The 12,605-nt window shown below is 37.2% G+C and overlaps 2 protein-coding genes across 4 annotated transcripts in view; one reads left to right on the top strand and one right to left on the bottom strand.

Annotated features, from left to right (window-relative positions):
* TLR3 (toll like receptor 3) overlaps positions 1 to 12,605 on the top strand; it is a 221,518-nt gene that overhangs the window by 18,454 nt on the left and 190,459 nt on the right. The gene's annotated exons all lie outside the window — the stretch shown is intronic.
* The window catches only part of SORBS2 (sorbin and SH3 domain containing 2), a 185,471-nt gene that overhangs the window by 141,411 nt on the left and 31,455 nt on the right, over positions 1 to 12,605 (bottom strand). For 2 of the 3 annotated variants that reach the window (XM_072950441.1, XM_072950445.1), the window contains exon 1: positions 12,106 to 12,368. The gene's annotated coding sequence lies outside the window, so the exon portion shown is untranslated. Of the gene's footprint in view, positions 1 to 12,105; positions 12,369 to 12,605 lie in introns of those variants that run through there. The other variant, XM_031691415.2, reaches the window with a different exon arrangement.

Raw genomic sequence — 12,605 nt, 5'->3', positions numbered from 1 at the left:
CTTAAAGCTGAAGAGAGAGCAAAGTGGACGTACTTGCTTTACGATCAGAGAGTCTGGTAGATGGGAACTTTTCATGCAAAGCTCGTTCATTTTGGTAAAACAGCTCTGGCTTTAAGGGATTAGACTGGAAGGCAGAGAGAATGGATGTCAAGAGTGATCAGGACAGCACTGAGAAATCCTAGTCAAGACTGTTGCAGCAGCCTTTTAGCTAGGGCAAGGCGGGGTCCTGACGGTGCATGTGTAGATGCAAGCAACAAACGGCGACTGGGTTGGTATGAAGGAAAATTTGAATGCTTGTTGAAGATTCTAATTCTGAGTAACTGGGTTATGATAACACAATTATTAAAATACAGCCCTGGGGAAGAAGAGCAGGCTGGGAGTTGGAAGATGATGAGTTTTAGAAGTATTGAGTTTGAAGCGCACTAAAGATATGCATATGAGATGTTTTACCAGTGACTTGGAAATAGGAGTCTGGAACTCATGAAAAAGATTAGGGATGGAGACAATAGATTTTAAGATTTTTCTAAACGAAAAACAGGTGCACTCAGGGGAGATTAGACAAGAGGAACAGGACCCAGGGGAATACCTCTAAGGTCAGGCAAAGAAAGGGGCACCTGTGAGTGGAACTCAGGAGTGATCAAGGAGGTTGAAGGAAAATCTTCCACTGTTACAGAAGGCAAAGGAGAAGAGATTTTAATGAAGGTCAGGGAATGGACAGTGTTTAATGCCCGTAATCTGAAAGCCTTTTTCTCACATTTTTTCCGAGTATTTCTTTGTGTTAATTATGTAATAATTGGCCTCTCAACTTAATAATGATGACATGAAGAAATTCAGAATATGTTTGTGTTATTAGAACTTCACAATTTCTTCAGTGTGTTTATTGTTTACTATTTAAATATTTGGATATACTTTCATGGGCTTTGCCTAGAAACCTAGGAAATAGCTTTTCTTTGAATCTTATGATTTAAAATAATGAACTTTTGTACTGAATTTTCAGACTACTATAAAATTATTTGTAATAAAAAAAGAAAAAATTATTTAATATTATCCATTATTTATCAGACATCTTAAAAAGATAGTGATGTCGGCTAGCTTTTCCATTTCAGCATATTGTAATAACTCTAGATAAAACAAACAGAAAAAAAAATCAGAATAAAAATTCTCAAAATTAAGCATTGATTCTTGCCAAATGGTAATGAAAAATCACTAGGATTTTTTTCCCGTGTGATATCAAAGTGTTAAGTGTGAAAGTTAAGGAACTGTTGTGTGTATGTAAATCTTCTGAATAAGTTAAATGTAAAAAAATGTATTATTAAGCTACAGAGTGAAATCTTTGTATCAAATATAGGTAGTCCTCGCTTTGCACAATATCACATTAACTGGAAACTCATGCATATTGAATCACATTATTGCTCTCCATGACCATGGTCCTGCAGCCACTGAGAGGACTGCCTGTGTGGTGTAAAATCACTTTTCATATATTCCTTGCATAGAGTATCTTAAAACAGAAATTCTTTCATCTCAATATATTATTCTAAAACCTACATTAAAGAAATAAAATAAAATATGCTTATTCATGGCTAGATTTAAAGCCCATTGCAAATTCTCATAAAGCAAAATGACAGATTATTTAATATTTTGAAGGATAAATACCACATTTAATAGATTCTAAGAATTGTTATGTAACAATGCCTTGTAGGGCAATACATACTACAAAAGTGATGTTGAATGTCAGTTTACAATAGATATTTGTCTGTGAAAGAACTAAATTCATTTTCTTTTCTATGTTACCATTTATGGACATTTTGGGCCCAAGTTAAAATATAGGAATATAGGCTAAGTGAGATATCACCTATTGTGTTATTTCCTCTTTGTAAATTTTCAGAAAATCTGAGCTGCCTTAAAATTAATATTGTCTCTCAATATTAGTTGCTGAGAAATGCGTTTAAAATTTGTTTGGTATGTGGAATGTATCTTAAATTTAAGGCATAAGAGATGCAGGTCTTTACTCGTACATTCAAAAGAAAGAATAATATGACAAATATCCATGTACCCACCATTCATCTTAAATATGACATTATGAATTCAATTAAAGCCACTTGTGCACCCCTCTGATTGAAATATCTTCCCTACCTCCCCACAGGTAACCAGTATCTGAGGTTCATAATTTTCAGTGCACTTTTATGATACAGGTTTTTAATTGATGCTTTTTTTTTTAAGTTAAAACAGTTTTTTCCTAGGTCTGGTTGTGGATTTTTATCTTAAAGTTGTTTTGGATTTTATCGGTGTTTTCTGCATTGAGCTTGATCTGTAGTCAGAATGTCAGAGTGTACAGTTTTGAACCTCAAGCCCTGCATGATTCATTTTTCTAATGGTGAAGGGAGTCTTTAAGAAGTAAAAGGCTGAAGCAATATTAAAAGATCCTTATGGCAATATTTCACTCAATAAATATGAAATTGCTTAAGATATTGAAAGTAATTGTATGTGGTCACTTAAAACACTATATGGTTTTACTAGTAAATTAGTTTCCTTCTTTTCTGACTTGTATGTAAGATCATTCTTCTTAAGTTAATAAGCACAGTCAAGTATTAAATGCACCAACTGTAATATTCACTGAAAAATACAAACTGATCTTCTGCCAAGTGTTTTTACATGTATGTTCTAAATAGTCGTTCAGATATTGATTAGAGAAAGGGTATATGTGAATATATAAAATTATGATTTAGGCACAAGTGATTTTTTAACCCTCAAGGCATTTTGTTTAATTTCAATATGCAAAATACATAAAATATTGGAAGAAGGATAAAAACCTCACTGCAGTCAAGTTTTCTCACCTTAGCATGAATATTGTCACTTTATTTCCAGACAAGTTTTTACAAGTTTTTACACAAGCTGGGGGTATTAAATGATGGATCTCACCACATGAGAAAAAGCCCCAGGGCCAACTTTAAATTAATTTTGGGATATGAAATTCATCCATTTATTTTTAAAGTCAAGTAGCTCAGACACAAACTAAAATGAAATATATTTTATATTGAAGACCAGTAATCATCCTAAAAAAGCTTTTTTTGAACAAAATCAACTTTCATTATTCTTTCTACAAAAAAATCATCTCTTACTGAATTTATCATTTCGCTTGATTTTTGAAAGTTTGTCATCATAAACCACAGTCTTCTGTGATATCAGTATAAAGTTTAGGGACTTGTTCACATCTACTTTTGGTTTTATTCTGCCTTGAATGAAAATAATCATACTTGATATAAAAAGAAAATTTAAATGATTTGATTTTATGTTCAAAAGCAACAGTAAATTATTTATTTTTATAGTAAACAATTTGTAAACACTTGTTTACATGTTATAAGTAAATAATTTATATTTCAAATTATAAAAATGATTTATAAAGAAAATAGAATAAAATATTTCATTTAAAATTGTATTTTATTAAAAATTTTATAATATTAAAATATATATTTCAAATTGTTAAAGGATTTTTATTGAAAGCAATTTGACTTTTTACTTAAACTCAACCACTAAGAAGTGATACTCTGTAAGCTATTTACTTCTAAAAGTTATCATTTTACTGCCCTGCACAGTCAGGGATAATGACCACATCTTACTTCAGAATGAGGCTTAGAGCTCTTAGTTTGACATTTAACATCCTTCTTAAATTAGCACAAAACTTCCTCCTTCGTCTCCAACACTCTCTGGATGAGTCCTTCTGTCCAGGCTCACTGTCTGGACTGTTCACAGATGTGGACATGAAGGTCAACCAGATGGCAGATCATACCTTCCAGCACTTGGCTCTGCTGGTACCACAAGGGTGTGGTTTCTCTTCTAACTGCTCATTTACATAGCCATATTTGTGTTGGGGTAGTTTTCCATTCTTAGCCATGATCTTTAATCTCAGTGTAGTAACAATTTTTTAAAAAAGCAAACACTTTCACAATAACAGATATGGGTGGAATAGAAAATATTTTTTATCTATAGATCAAAACCATATTTGTTAACTATACTTGGTTGTATGTTCATTAAATTCACAGAAAATGTACCTATTTATAACTTTTTCAATATTCATTGGTGTTTTTCACATTAAGAATTTGTTCTAAAATTGAGTGTTGCATAGTTTTAAAATATTTAAATGCTCAGTTCAGACAAACACAAAACTTCTGAACACTGCTTAGAGCTAAATTCGAAACCAACCAAATTTCTTAGGTTTGCAAAATTGGACGAGAGAAGTACCACTGAGCTGAATGCTTGTCAAGAGCAACGGCTCCACTAGAATTAAACCAATTCAAAGTTGTACTTGGACCAGGATTTGCAACGGGTCAAAGTAACCAAAACACAATGCTTTAAAAACACATGCTGTACATGTGTTTTTCCATTAAACTAAATTCAATTTCTTTTTTCCAAGCCCAAATTTATCTTTAGAACAAGAGATTAGTGTTTCTATCCTGTCTTTTCTAACATTGACTTGACCTTTCATTAGAGAGTACATTATTTTATTTAAACTGTATCAAGTTGCTAACCTGATTCTTTTTGCTGAACTGCATCTTTTGTTTTGATCAACCAAGTCATAATTTTCAGTTCATTATACCACTGGCACATGCATGTCTTTCTCTGTAATCCTCACCACCCCCCTGCTTATGTTTTTCTCTAAATGAAGTATAGAAAATCAAAAGTTGTTATGATTCAGAGTAGCTCTTCCATTGCTTGGGCCAATAGTTTTCTTATTATCCTTTGGCTCTTATTTTTAACCTGTTTTATATCTTTGCATTTTGTAATGGGGTGGAATGGACACGAAAGCCAACCTGCCATTTGCTATTGACCAGGGGTGTAAAATGGTGATACAGCAGTGTGCCTGGAGGGCAGTGTCCTCACCTGTACATCGGGAACACAATGCCTGCATGACCAACCGCATCTTTGCAGTAATACCACCCTGCCTTAAATTAGATGACCCAGGAAATCAAAGTAGTTATTGAATGTGAAAGAGCTATGCTTTGGATAAAAGAAAAATACAACCTATTATCTCTGGTAATCCTGAATAGTAGATAAAATTGCAGGTGCAGTTATTTTGCAGGTAGAAGTGTAGTTTCTAGGACAAAGTCTAGTTAAAGAAGGTTCTCAGTTATAACTGCTTAACTGTCCACTGTTTCATCTCTCTAATCATCTTGCACGTGATTCAGCAATAACACTGACATATGGACCCAATTGTGAGACTTCTGTCCTCAGCAGATGAATGTCAACCCAGTACACCTTTCCAGGGCCACTCCCCTCAGACCTCAGTTTTTGCTGTACCAGATTTCTAGATATTCTCTGAGTACTGAGTTTTCTCTCCTCCTTAACTCATGATCACTCTCCTCTATCAGAATGCCCTCTTATCGGACACAAAGTTCCAATTCAAATAGATTTTCCCTCTGTGGTAACATCTCTAATTTTGTAGAGGCCTGATTCCCAACCCAGCTCTGTGCTCCAGCAGCACTGTGGACCCTTGTGTCATCCATCTTCTCCTGAAGAGCATTTTTATCTAGGCGTGCTGCCTGGTTCTCCCACCAGACTGTTAATCTGCATGTGGCATGGTTTCTTGTACATAGTAAGTGGAAGGCTTGGTAACAGGATTGTGTATTCTTTTAACAGTCTTGATTGATCATATTTTAAATAATACAAGATATCCTTATACCTATTTAAGGGGGAAAAAAAGCTGATTTCTATCTTTCAAGACCGCATTTAAGACTTTAGAAGACCATAGCTATGATTTTCCATCTCTCACCAAACTAACCATAAAAAACAGATTTGATCATATAGAATTGAATTTGTGTCAAAATGTCACAAAGAGGCATTTACAAGAATAGCAAGTGGGCTGTTATTCTGAAAAGTCAAGAAAGGTTATCTTTATATACCATATCAAGTTATTATCAGCTACAGACTGAAAATCGATAAACAAAAAGAAAATTTTCTTCCAGTGAAAAAAATAGATGGCTGATAAAGTCACATTCAAAAATTAAAATGGATGCCTTGGTCTTGGTTTCTAATACCATTCTTTGATAAAAGGAATGAGGGCTTCTTGAAGAGCTGTGTGATTCTAGGACTGAAGCAGGAAATATGCAAAATGAGCCTTGAGAAACCCTCACAATGAAGGGTCTATGTCAATGGGACAGAGGAGCCAAGTGAAGAGTTACCAATGGCCAAAGCTGGAACAATTTGTGCAACAAAGTAAGTAAAGCAGTATTGGATCATAATCCAAAGTATAAAATAAATATCCCTGCATTCATACTGATACAAATAAATGACTGACTTTACACTGGGGAGAATAATCAAATCTCCTGTGCAGAAGGATTCTAGAAAATCATGTCGATACTCCACCTGGAGGAGGAGAGTAACTTCCTACTCTTTAAGCAAAGTTACTTCCTCCTGAAGGGTATAGTGTGGAGAAGGGAGAGAGAGTAACATTACAGTGGAGAAACCTGACAAATACTCCTTCAGCCAGGTGTTGAAGCTCAGCTTCAACAGTGGTACCTCACATGGACGGCACGGACCCTTGAGATGATGTGATGAGACCACTTCTTCTCTGTGGTCGTCTTCCCTCTACTCCAGAGCCCCTGTCTAATCATGAGGAAAACATCAGACAGTTCCAACAGAAAGATGTTCTACAAAATATCTGACCAGTGCTCCTTAAAACTATCAAGGCCATCAAAAAAAAAAAAAAAAAGGGAAGGCTGATAAACTGTCACAGTCAAGAAGAACCTAGGAAAACACAATGACTAAATGTAATGTAGGATTCTGGATAGGATCCTGGAACAGGAGAAGCTCTTTAGATAAAAACTAAGGAAATCGGAATAAAGCATGAACTTCAGTTAATAATGTACCAACATTGGTCCATTAAGTATCGCAAAGTTACCATATTCACGTCAGATGTTAATGTCAGGGGAAACTTATTGTGGGGTTATATGGGAACTCTGGTCCCGTCTTCACAATTTTTCTATACATTTAAAATTGTTCTTAAGCATAAAGTTTGGTTTTAAAAAGTGGACTGTTTTGTTCTGACGCAAAGGGCTGCCGTCACGTGCATTTTATTTTTATTCCGCTATGAATTATGCAACGGAACTCTACCTGTGACACACATGCAAGTGTTCTTCTAGCTCAGAGGGCCACGGACAAGCTCTGGAATGTGTGTGAATCTTGCAGCCCCCAGAGCTAAATACCTTGGGACTTCTTCCTCCTTCAGCAACTCAAGAATGAAGTTTGCAAGGAAGGCCTTTGATTCTTTTGGGAAAAGAGAAGTGGCAATAGCAGGAAAAGGGGATAATGCTAAGAGAAAAGGAAAAAAAAAAAAAGGTTGGACCAAGAGACTGTGAGAGGCCCTCTGTGCAGGTAAAGAGAAACAGGAGAGTCTTTCTCTTTCCTTTTCTGCTCTAACTCTGCTGGTGGCCCAGGTGGCCTGCCTTTCCCCAGCGGATATCAGGGTGACTCCTCGATTCCCCAGGATAGAGCCCAGGACTGGGAGTGGCGTTAGGGAGACCTGACGTAGCCCCCGACAGCAGTCTTTGCATTTAAACCTTCCAGAAACGCCCACATATCTTGACAGTCCACCTTAGGTAAATGAGAGAAGGCTTTAAGATCATCGTGGCATTTGGCATTGTAATTATTAAAGCGTACTTTAAGTACTACCTCTTACTTCAGAGAAAATGATAGTATCCAAATAACACACAAAAATGCAGTTGGCGAATGCTGACTTTCCTGGAAATAAGTATTCTGTCTTCTCCAGGCAAATAATCCTCTTCGGTCTATCAGGGGAGGCACCCGATTCTGTGTCATCATGGTCTGATCAGACTGGTACTAATTTTTTGAGGAAACAAATGCAGTGCATATCTAAATTCAGGCTATAATAATATAATCTTGAGGAGTGGGTAAGTGTAAGGTGGACTGCGTATTTCTGACAGTAAATTAAGCATAAGAGAAGTTTTTTTTTTTAAGTGACTGATTTTTGCGTTCTCGAATGGCTAGTCAGGCCATTCTTGAAAGAAGGTCTTTTTATTTAAAGAAACCCCTGCCTGTGCACAAGTCTGGTGTTTATTTTCAATATGGTATTTTCAGCCTTTCCCTTCTCCTGTTTTATTATGGACAATTGTTTTTAATCGATATGGATGATTGTTTTAAAAAAAACACTGAGCTCTTTATGTTGTGACGTGTTTAGTGAGAACGTTTTTGTAGGATGGTCCTGAATTGTTTTCTGTATTTTCCCTGGTACCTCCCACTGAGTGTCTTCCTTTCCTCCGCTCTATTGGGCTAGTTTTGGAAAATCAAAATCAGATATATAGGCTGATAAATGCACACTATGATGAAGGTGGTGTTAAAATGCGACTCCTGCATATAAGACCCCCAGGTTTTGTCACTCTTAACTTTTCAAATGTTTTACTTAGTGTGGGATCATTTACAGTCATTTCGCAAGTCACTTGCTGAAATGGAAACTGTATCTTTAATAAGTTTATACCGTATTAAATAAAAATAAGATAAAAATAATTTTATAATATTATAAAGTTTTCAAAATGAAATTTGATGGCAGCTTAATTTCATAATGAATAACTATCTATAAATCTCACAGAATTTAGTCTGACTAAATCTTTAGCGAGGCCACAAATTCATTTTTATGAAAATCCTTCGGATGAGTTCAGAAATCCTGTAACTAATAAAATGACATCTATATGGTGGCTTAGCATCTATAATGGCCATAGACACGTGAAGATGTTTCTGAGACGGGTTCATGTAAGTCCATCTACAACTATGTAGGTCTCCCAACAGGTCATGTTTTCATTGGAGTTTTTTTTTGTTTGTTTTTTGTTTTTACCATTTCTGGAATTTTAATGATCAGAATGTAATCCCTGGAGTCTTTAATGAGAGAAGTAATACCCCTCAAAATTCAGTAGTCAGCCAATATAAATTTATATGATCAACAAAAGAAAGGAATGTTTTCAGATCCTGGACCTGATTATTTTCTGTTTTAAATGTGACAGATTTGCTGAACAAAGCTTACAGATCCTCTCCAACCACTCAACACACACACACACACACACACACACACACACCCCTTCACAATCTGGCCCATTTGACTTTAACCTACAATAGCTGTAGGTCGAACTTTCCTGAAGGAAATCTGCTGAGTACTCCTTTATCCTCAGTATACCTGACTTTACAAGTAACAGCACCGAACTTTTCAATGCTTACAGTGTTCCCTAGGAGTGTATCAGTTGAGCAGGCAAAAAAAAAAGAAAAAGAAAAAAATCTGGAAGTTTATTATTTTTCCACTGATATATTTGACACCACCTTTGGAGAACGAACAAAAGGCATACTGTCAAGCAGATAGACCAGGACAAAATGTTACTGTTTGTTCCGCACAAGCACAGAGGTATATTTAAGCAAAGAAAGACATTCCATGACTCTCCTGGGACTTCCTTCAGCTGAATTATACCAACATGTTCACACCGCTTGGTTCAGACTGTGTTGGAATTTAAAATGCAGACTTTGACTTGCCAATGTTTCAATACCACAGCTATAAAAATTCATATTAGGATTGAACCTGGCTTTAAAATATCATAGAGCAAATGGGAGTTTATTGGGGAAATGTGTGTACACATGAAATTACAGCAGGAGTTAGGAAAATAAGACATGTCCTTATTGGACGGATTCTATACTTCTACAGGACAGCCTCAAAGTCGCCAGAAGTCACCTGGCTTGGGATTATGTTTCAGCTCCAGGCTCACTGACATTCATGAAACTTTTGGCAAAACATGGGCCAAGTTTCGAGCAAGGCTGGGTAGAATACTTCTTTCATGTGGAACCTGTGTGAAACTCGGTGGTTTTGGCTAGATGTCTCCTTGAGTTTCACATTCAAACAGTCCTAAGTTTCAGAGTAAAATTGAGGAGCAAAGGGAAACAAAGAAACAAACAAATTTTAAAAACTCAACAGAACAGGAAAAATGGCTTGCCTAAGAATGGAATGACCTCTGTCGGGTTCCAAACCCATTTCATCCTGATGCCACTGGATTCTGCAGCCGAACCTTTGTTGCCTGTTAGCAATGCATTTGTCCTCAGCGATGCCAACGCAAGCCTTCCTAGTCCTGGGGGAAGAGAATTCTAGACTCCCCAAAGGCAGTGCAGTGGAAGCTCAGAATAACTGGGGGATTTCAGGTGTGGACTGTATGCACATCACACAAATGGGATGATTCATAGCCTCTCTATAGAGCAGATCTGAAAGGGGAGACTAGAAATTAAATGTCTAGCTTTTAGAAATAAAAAACTAGACTGATCAGCTCTAGATTTTCCTAGGATATTAGTCCCAGTTCTAGAGACCGTATTGCATCTGCGCCTGATCTGGAGGGACCGCTCCCGTGCCTTGCGCCCTGGCCCCACCTCTCGGAAAGTGTGTCCTGCGGCCCCTGGTTTCCTTCCTTCTGAGCAAGGTGCAGAATATGGGAGCACCCTGTGCCCCACAGCCCTGGACTGGGACTTAAACTGTCTCCTGATAGGATTAGGCTCATTCTTGTCTTAACCTTCACCAGGACACCCAGGGACAGCTTGCCGGGGAAGGTCAAATTCAGCATCTGGCTGAGGACTTTGAAAATATCCTTTGCTTAGGGTAGGAAGGAAAGAGTAACAAACAAATGTAATACACCCACGAATTTTCTCTAAAATGAAAGAGAACATCTACAAGTTGATTGAATGGCTAGAAAGTGCTACTCTTTGCCTATTTTAGGAAATACATTTTTTTCATTCCTTACCCCTCATTCAGCAGAAGTTTCACTAGCATAACAGACTTTTGGCTACAGAAGGTTTTTCTTTTCCTCCCCCCCTAGTTTTCCTTTTTTTAAATTTTCTTTCTTTTTAACTTTTCTTCTTTTTCTTTCTTTCTTTTCTTTTTAAAAGTTACCCGGAAGATCGCTGCGTGTTTAAAATGCATGTTTTCTTTTCGCATGTGGTCTGTGATACCAGCAATCTTCTTTGGAAACAGGAATCTCTAAATTCAAAGGATGTCAGTGTCCGTGTGAAAAAAGCAACAGTGAGGCCTTCAGGCACATGGTAATTGGGAGGCAATCAAGTGAGGGGTTGATAGAATCTGGTTCTGTGCACCGTCATTTGCTGCTGGATTTCAGACATCTGCTCGGTGGAGAGCAGAGGGTTGTCATAAAGTCTACAGTGGTCAGAGGAGCTCGTCGTAAAACAGCCTTTGCCTTTCAGTTGGGAGTCCCTGTACTAATAAAACCTAAGACATATTACTGAGGGAAGAACCAAAGCCCAACAGATTATTCAAAGGAAATGATGTAAAAGCACTAAACCAAAAAAAAAAAAAAAAGACTTTTTACTGAACCTAGTAAATACCCACAATCAAAGTAAATGCTGTGTTTGAAGTTAAAGTCCACAGATCAAAGTACTTTGTAAAATGTCAAGACCAAGTGTAACCATGGGGGAAGGGGAAGGCCCAGAAAACGCTCTATTATTATATTGTCACGTTAGAGAAACCTGCTAGCCAAAGACATTCAGCTAGGAAAGGAATTCTCCAAACTGAGTCACGGAATTGTGCTGGGAATATACAAAAAAACAACCAACCAACCAACCAACCAAACAAAACTGTTCTAATTCCACACGAACAGTGAAAAGAACAGTGATGAAATGACGAATAAGGTAGAGTGAGCTCACTGTCCTTAAAGAATCATTAGTAATATATCTCCTTTACTCAGGTATTTGCATCTTATTCCTTTAAAAAAAAAAGTGCCCTTAGAAAGTTAAAAATAAGCAAGCAGCCTAAACAACCAAATTATGATGTCTGAGAGGCTCTGGGACTACGCTGGCAGCCAGGCTTAATTAAAGTTCTGATGCAGCTCAATCACCGGAGAGTCTGGAGAGCAGGTCAGCATTACAGCGCACGTTCAGCAAAGTTTAAAATTACAGCCACAGAAACACACGGATGCCACTGCTGTATTCTGGAACACCGTGTTTACCTGGAGATCATTCACAGCCCCCGCTTATTTTCATGATTAATTAGTTATTTAAAAAAACATCAGTCATAAACATATCATAAGCCAACGAAATAATTCCAGAATGAAAAAATCTTACCTACAGGCAGCCGGGATCCACAGTTGCTCTGAAGAGAGGAAGTAGGAGTCAGTGGCCTTTTACATGTGGAGATTGTTTATTTAGCCCTTTTTAAAAGGTCTTGAACTCCAGAGGTTTAAGATTAAGTCCAATCCAAGTGTCTGAAGGAGGGGAAAAAAAGGCAAGAGAGAAGGCAAATGAGAGAGGAAAAGAATCCCAGCTGCTGGGTGGTGCTACTGTTCGGAGAGCATTTGAGCTATTTTCAGCATTAACAGCAGCCGGGGGTTGTCTGCAGAGGGACGAAGAAACCTTGCCCGAATCGCCACACCCCCCCCCCCCCCGACGGGGGCAGAAGGGGGAGGCACAAACCAGGAAACCCACAACAACTTGCTTCACTGTGCAAATATTCATTGAAATTTTAAGGAAAACTGCCAGCACTATTGAAAACAAAACAAAACAAAAAACTTGATTGAAATCTTAAAGACACATAGTACTTTTGCCATAATCTTGAGTTTTCAAAA

The sequence above is a fragment of the Vicugna pacos genome, chromosome 26 (genome assembly GCF_048564905.1).
Source record: "Vicugna pacos chromosome 26, VicPac4, whole genome shotgun sequence".
In the NCBI taxonomy this organism is placed as follows: Eukaryota; Metazoa; Chordata; class Mammalia; order Artiodactyla; family Camelidae; genus Vicugna; species Vicugna pacos.
The sequence above is the reverse complement of the archived record's forward strand: the minus strand, read 5'-3'. Positions and strand labels throughout refer to the sequence as shown.